This window comes from Pomacea canaliculata, linkage group LG14, assembly GCF_003073045.1.
Source record: "Pomacea canaliculata isolate SZHN2017 linkage group LG14, ASM307304v1, whole genome shotgun sequence".
Taxonomy (NCBI): domain Eukaryota; kingdom Metazoa; phylum Mollusca; class Gastropoda; order Architaenioglossa; family Ampullariidae; genus Pomacea; species Pomacea canaliculata.
In genome coordinates, this window is record NC_037603.1 from 13897116 (window position 1) to 13904206 (window position 7091).

The 7091-nt window shown below is 38.0% G+C and overlaps 1 protein-coding gene across 1 annotated transcript in view; it reads right to left on the reverse strand.

Moving 5' to 3' along the window:
* Positions 1 to 7091, reverse strand: part of LOC112554816 (basic immunoglobulin-like variable motif-containing protein) — a 38741-nt gene that overhangs the window by 15750 nt on the left and 15900 nt on the right. The gene's annotated exons all lie outside the window — the stretch shown is intronic.

Consider the following 7091-nt stretch of genomic DNA (forward strand, 5'->3'; position numbering starts at 1 on the left):
GCATGTATGCCTTTCTGCCCTTTTACAGGTTTTGGATTGTTTTTCCCTATCTATATTATTTATATACATTCCAGTTTTTTTCTCTGTTGTTATTTGCCCAGCTTTCATTTTGTGATGTCGATATGTTTTTTTCCCAGATCAAATACAGTGAGTTGCACTGCAATAAGTGTGATAATTGCTCACCATACTCGCTAGCTACTTTATATAGTATATTAGTATCTATACTATTATTCCTCCACTTTTCCTAAACATTCACCATGCCTAGACTTTTCAAAAAACTGCTGCAGCATCGGCCAGCCTTCTACTTTTTTATCTTGACTGCTCATGCTCACATTGTGTTTTTTGCAGTGTCATTTTCACTGACATTCATGTTTTCACCCTGTGTTAAGTGTTTTTCCTAGCATTAACCAACCATGTGTTCATATTGTAAATGCTCTTTTTCACAGATCGACACAAGCATACTGTCTGTACACATTTCTTCATCTATTGAGACCACAAGAATTAAAAATCCGCCATGCCCTTTCTTCGTTTAACCCTTCCCCTAACCCATTATCGATCACTATTTGGTTAAACCATGGCAAATGATTATATATCAGAGGGTATGGACCCCACCATCCACCTCCCGATTTTTTTCTGAGAACAAACAGTCTATCTAACACAAAATTATATTGTTTCCTTCTGGCAAACAACTTGAATGCTGAGTTATGTGGTAGCGATAGCATACTAGTTTGTATCAAAGAGGCCTTCTGCATATATGAAGTAAACAACATTAACATATCATGTCTCTTGCACGACAGAGCGGCTCAGTGTTAATAAACCAATAGTAGCATCCAATCAATGTCACAATTTATGCTGGTAGTATTGATGGATTGAGCTCACAGATGAGGTCATTCACAAACACGTAACACGGCAATCCATCTCTGTTTTATCATCTGGCCACAGTGGCTTTAGATTTGCAAGTTCACTTTTTGCTATTGTGAGAACAGAATCAAATGCAAGACAAAAACTACCGTGTCCAAGTGAAGTGAGTATTTAGTTTTGATTCAGTTTACTGAATGCCTATCAAAAGATTGCAATGTCTTCCTTTATGTTATGATCTGTATTCACTCATATGAGCTTAGGACCCATGATGGTGCGCTACTGATGTGCTTTCACTTCTCATGTCTACATGATTAGAATTGCTAATATTTAAGTCAGAATCTCCAACACTAGAATAGTCTGAAAAGAATTCCTTTTTGACAACCACAGAAGTTGTGTGGGCATGAGAACGGTCTAAACAGGGTGAGTCCTACAACAAGCAGGTGTCATGACAGTCAGTAAAACACCAGGTACTTTGGAAGTCAACATCTATGGTATGCTTTTTAAACATCAGAGTTCAAGTGTCTGGGCAACATTTTCACAGAGGATAGCAAAATCGACAGAGAATGTCAGCTATTAGTTGGCTTCACTCCTCAGACACCTCATCTCAGTGTGACTAAGGCAAAGCTGATCAATGCAATATCCATACCCTCTCTATCAGACCTGGGCACCAACCAAAATGCCCAGGAAAGAAAAAAAAAATATGTGAAATGCATCAGATGGGCAGCTAACAAGATTAGACAGGTCATAAAAACAAAAAAATCCAAAATAGAGGGTGCCCCATGAGTCCACCAGCATCATAAAGTCAACAGTGCAACCACTTAGCCGGGATGCCAGTTGACCAGCCTGCACTTAAAAAAAGATGGTACACAGGGGTGTGGAAAGAGACCCTCTCGTTGCATGGTCTTGCTGTCAGGTAGGCTTCACACTGAGCCATCAGGTGTCTCCATCTCACAAAGATGCTCAAAGGTGCCAGTGAACAAAGAAGAAACAAAGCACATCTGTAGAAGTGGAACCCAATATGTTTTGCCCTGTGCATGAAAGACTACAAATGAACCAACAGTTAATGATACAACAAAGAAATATAAGCAAGTACAGAAGTCCCTAAAGTATGATTTTATCGTCTGTGCTGGCTGAATTCCTTGTGTCAAACCATATAGCCTGAAGTTCCTTGGCACATAAGGTGAGCTATGCAACCCTTTCCCCTTCGTCCTTATCTGCACAGGTATACATTTGTCTTTCTTGATCCCACACAGGTATATGTGATTCTGATCCTGCTGTTTCAGTTAAGCTGTTCAACTATCACAAACCTTTGTTTTAATCTGCTTGTTCTTCTTGGTCTATATCATTTTTCTGCTCTTGATTTGATTTTTGTGTATTTACCTGACATGGGCATAAACTCATAAAGACATGATTGAAACAGAAACAAAACAAGGCCGACCTGTTTACAAACCTGATGTGAGAACAAAGCATACTCTAGCTATAAATGGCATATGTAGACAGTATTAAAAAATGCTAGCCAACACTTCTCACCCATGGACCATGTTACAAAATATGTGCCTGGCTAAACATTATTGCAGGAATGGCAAATCTCCTGTCCACAGAAAGTCAGAAGCATAGATTCTCTTGGGTAGAATAAATCTGTATAAAACTTGTTATTATACATCCTCTTAAAATTTTTTTATTTTTTTGTAATGGTATCAGCAAACATTGTTTGTTGCAGTAGCTAAATGTCCATCCTGAGATACCAGATGTATGTGACATTAGACTCAGCTGCAGACTGGGTCACTAAAAGTAAATTAAAAAGGATGGCTAGCTACCTATGCATAGGCAAGTTGGGGTAGGATGGGTAGACCAATATTTTCACAGCACTATCCAAAGGTATCAATATAACATCTTCACATCTCCTATAAACTGTTCACCTTCTTTGTTCTTTTTTTCTTTTTTTTTTTTACTTAATCTATACCATTAGGATCTTGTGTACCTTTTTCTGTACAGCAAAAATTGCAAATTTCGTTCTGAGAACAGAAAAAGATAAAAAAAAAAAAGGAAAGCAGAATGATGTAGGAAGCCTAAAAAACTAACCAAATACTTCAGTTGCGATGCACATATATTTTTAAAGTCTTTTCATGTTCCCTGTAGCTTCTCACATCCCTCTTAGGATTTTTTTGTTTTATGTCAAATTTTGTACAAGAAACTCTGAAGGCCACATGCTTGATGTGGGTTGCTTACACATTGGCATCTTTATAAGTGTCAGAGATTTGCACCTGTAATTTAAAGGCAATTTTATCAATGGAAAGAGATGCAAAAGCTTTTGCTAGCCATCTCTATCTGCTTTGTAAACTTGTTTTAACAAACAAGCGACCACATCAGGTGCAGTCTTTGTCCAAGTTGCTTTACTGTTTTTTTGGAGTAGCACCGACACGGCATTTCACAGATTGATGAGCTGATATTGTCGTAAACTTGGGGAGAATTTACGAGCGATCGAAAATTGTTCATTAAATTGTATATAAGCTTTTCTGTCATCTTGGTTGGTTGACTGCAAGTCTTGTAACAGTCCATGGTATACAAAGGGAAGCAACTTCTTGATTAAAAAAAAAAAAAAGTGAGGGCTGTTTCGTGCAACTGTAATTAAGAGAACCAAGATTCGCACATGTTTCACAAAATACTTGTAGAAGCTTTTGTGGAAATGTATTGTCTCGTTTACCTTCGTAAGACGCCCACTACCCCCATTTCAGCTTCACTGCTTTCAAGTTTGACTAAAACATACTGCTCACGATTAGCCTTAACTCCAAATATCAAACTCCCGATTTTTTAATCAGCATTATTAAGTTAAGTTTGTGTAACTACAGTACTGGTTCGTTCAAAAGGCAAAAAAAAACCCTGATAAGACATGTAAACTGAACCGGCGAACTATATTCTATTTTTTCAAGTACTAATCTTGATTTGATAAAAAGTTTGTTTCATCATTGCTTTCCTCATTGTTTAAAGTTTGTAAGCGACAGTGCACTTAATTTTACGCATTATTTACTCATTTTGTTGCTTTTTTAAAATCAAGAAACATTGTTCTTGACACAGTTTTTCCTCCAAGTACTCAATGTTAGCGATTACGACCTTTTAAATCCGTTCCTATGCAAATGTACCCGGTTGCTGGGTTAGATTTTTTTTTCCTTTCCCACAATCCTTGTCAGACTGGAAAGAAAATGGCGTGGTGAGAGTCGCAATAACGGCCTCCGCGAAAAATATTCATCTCACGGTACCCAAAGTGTTCACGGGTGCATTTTGTTCTGCGAGCAACCCACAAGTTGGATAAAATTGGAAAGGACTACTTCGAGCGCTGATTGCACCGCATTTGTTATTTACCTTCACATTCGCTGGAGGATCTTCGAATGTCAGAAGCATGTATCTGTCCCATCGGCTATTCGGATCGCGGGCCCTAATCTGAATAAAGAAACAACGAGAAACATAAACTCTATATGTAGATCTTTTCGCTGGACGACTCCTACCAAAATACTGTCCGACAAAAATAAACTCGCACGTTTTTGTTACCTTCATAAATGTCTACAAACGCAGCCAACAAGGCTCTGTTCGCAGCCTTTGCTACATCGATCAATTGGTTCCAGAATATGTGCGTTGATTCGTTGAGTAGGAGATGGGACGCACTGAGTGTCAACAAGAAAAAGTTTAATGATAGTCATTTGACACCTAAAACACCAATTTTTTGTCTGTATATGAAGCCACCGGCGCGAAAAACGGCGGTTTTAATGTGGAAATCTCCGACAATCTCCTCCCCTTCGGAACAATGGCGCACTACTGGTGGCTGCTCCACCAGCAGGCCTGCACGCCACGAAATCTGTCCACGTGACCTGAGCGCATTAGATTTTGATTGGACAAAGTGTGATGTACAGGGACCAGTCATTGTAACGGTAGTGCAAACATGGTATAAACAATAGAGGAAAGGCCGTTTTGGGTTAATTGCTACTGTTAGCCACTTTTTGCTGTGTATTAGAGCGTTTCTTTCATAGCGTACACTTTCATTTATCAAAGAGAACATTTAACTTTTTGTAACGCTATACTCTCACGCAAACCCTTAGTTTCAGACACGAGAGTTTTCCGATGGCATAGCCCTAAATTCCTACGATCGATGTTGGACTGTTTTCAGTTTCACACACTAGTAAAGCTCATTCGCGTCAAGTCAGCGTGTGAACTATGCCAGGTTGTTGGGAAGTGGTAAAAGCAAGGCGGAAGATTCTTACAGACAAGTCAGAATGGCAGAAATAAAACATTCTCATCTGATAGTGGAAAACTTATAAACCAGAAAGTTGTAGAGTACGAGTTTTTGTGAAAGCAGCTGAGTAAGAATAAAGATCTAATCAATAGTTGTTATTTAAAATGAAAATGTTTAATCAGTGATTGCCAAGCAAGTGGATTGACCCATAAAAATCTCATAAACATTCCAAGGGCCTTTGGAAATACCATACTAATTTTTTTAAGGGAAAATGCTACTAGAACTTACAATATTGTGTAAGTCTTCATTAGAAGCGATGATTATAAAATGAAGTTCTTAGACTGAATAAGCACATAATTTGAGTTGACAACAACTTCTGTGGGAAATATGGCTATGACACTATGTTTTACTGTACAAAAATTGTTAAAAATTTTCAAGAACAATTTCCAAGCCTGCTCATCATTCTCCATCGGGCACTCGGTTCTTTCTGTTTACACGGGAGGCTGCCTTACTGTGATATAGCCTTAATTGCTGGCTTGGCATATATATTTAATGTACAGTCATTGTCAGTACCTTAAGGCAAGGAATGTAGAGATTCATTCAAAGAGGAATGTTTAAGTGTTATGGGAGAGAAAACACAATATTATCTACTGTTAAATATCTTTTGTGTTATCACAAACAACAGATGGGCATATGGCCTGTTGTTGCAACAGTTATCGCCTGTCACCAATACAGTCAGGATTTTCTATCCTGGGTTCATGTCTTGTTGCGGTCATGCTATTCTTTCTCTGCATGTGGTATCTGTTTACAAGGTATTTTTTTTCTTTTAGTATTTTAGATTTTGTAACAATGTGGTATTTGAAGGTAACTCACCAGAGCAGCCACATATGGTAACCGGATTTTAGTTACTGTGCTGCAAAATATCTTCTATATCCACCGTCTTCCTACCAACAAATCCTAAAAACACATATGTTCCAGAAGCTTTACTCCATAACACCAATCAATACAGCTGTCAATAGTTGTGATTATAGTCAATTGTCTATGGTCAGGTCATCTTTCTCTGTCAGGCACTGTTCTTTCTGTTTATACAGCTGGCTGCCTTACTGTGATAGCCTAATTATAGTTGCTGGCTTGGCATAAAACTCCCTACCACACCCTATCTTTCTCTGCAGATTTATGACACTCTCCATCCTTATTATTTGTTACCTGATTCTTCTTGTGTCTTCTATCTTTGTCTTTTATTGTCTGCATAGTTGCTTCTCCTTGTCCTTCATATTTTGTCCTCCTAGTTCTCTTAAGTGTGGAGAGTATATGCTCCTTTGTGAGTGTGATTGTGCACTACATAAATCACACGTTTATTATTATTAGGTAGCACCATTTAATCCTTACATTGTGAACGAGTAAATTTTGCAACATGAGCTTTAACACAAACTTTAACTTTTCCTTTGTATACAAAAGCATGTGTATGCACACAGACACAAGCAGAAATCAACCTTCCATGCTGCCATGGGCAGATTGTTTTAGTCTGTAGAACTAGTTCAAGCTTTAACTGATGGGCCATGATGTCTATGTCAGCATATTTTTTGGTTATTATGTATTACTTAAAATAAGAAGCATATACCACCACCACCATCCCCCATGGTACTGCTGCTTAGGCAAGTTTTAAAAATAGAGTTTAAAAATAAGTATGACAATGCATCTATGCTTACATAATTTTATACACTCAATATGGTGCAACAATAACAAGATGCATGCAGGGTAGATGCCTATGATGTAGATAAAGCAGTGTCAGAAATAGATTTCAGCAGAAAAGCTGTACAGTTAACTGCTACCCTTGTCATTTGAGTAATACGCTACATGCCCTAGATGATTTTGTGTCCAGCCAGCACATCGATCATTACTAAGCCTAGATGTCAAACAAGGTTTTTGCAGATATCTATTCCATTATTCATAAAGTCATAGTCGGTCATACTCTCAGCAGATTTCGTGATCAAGAATACATATC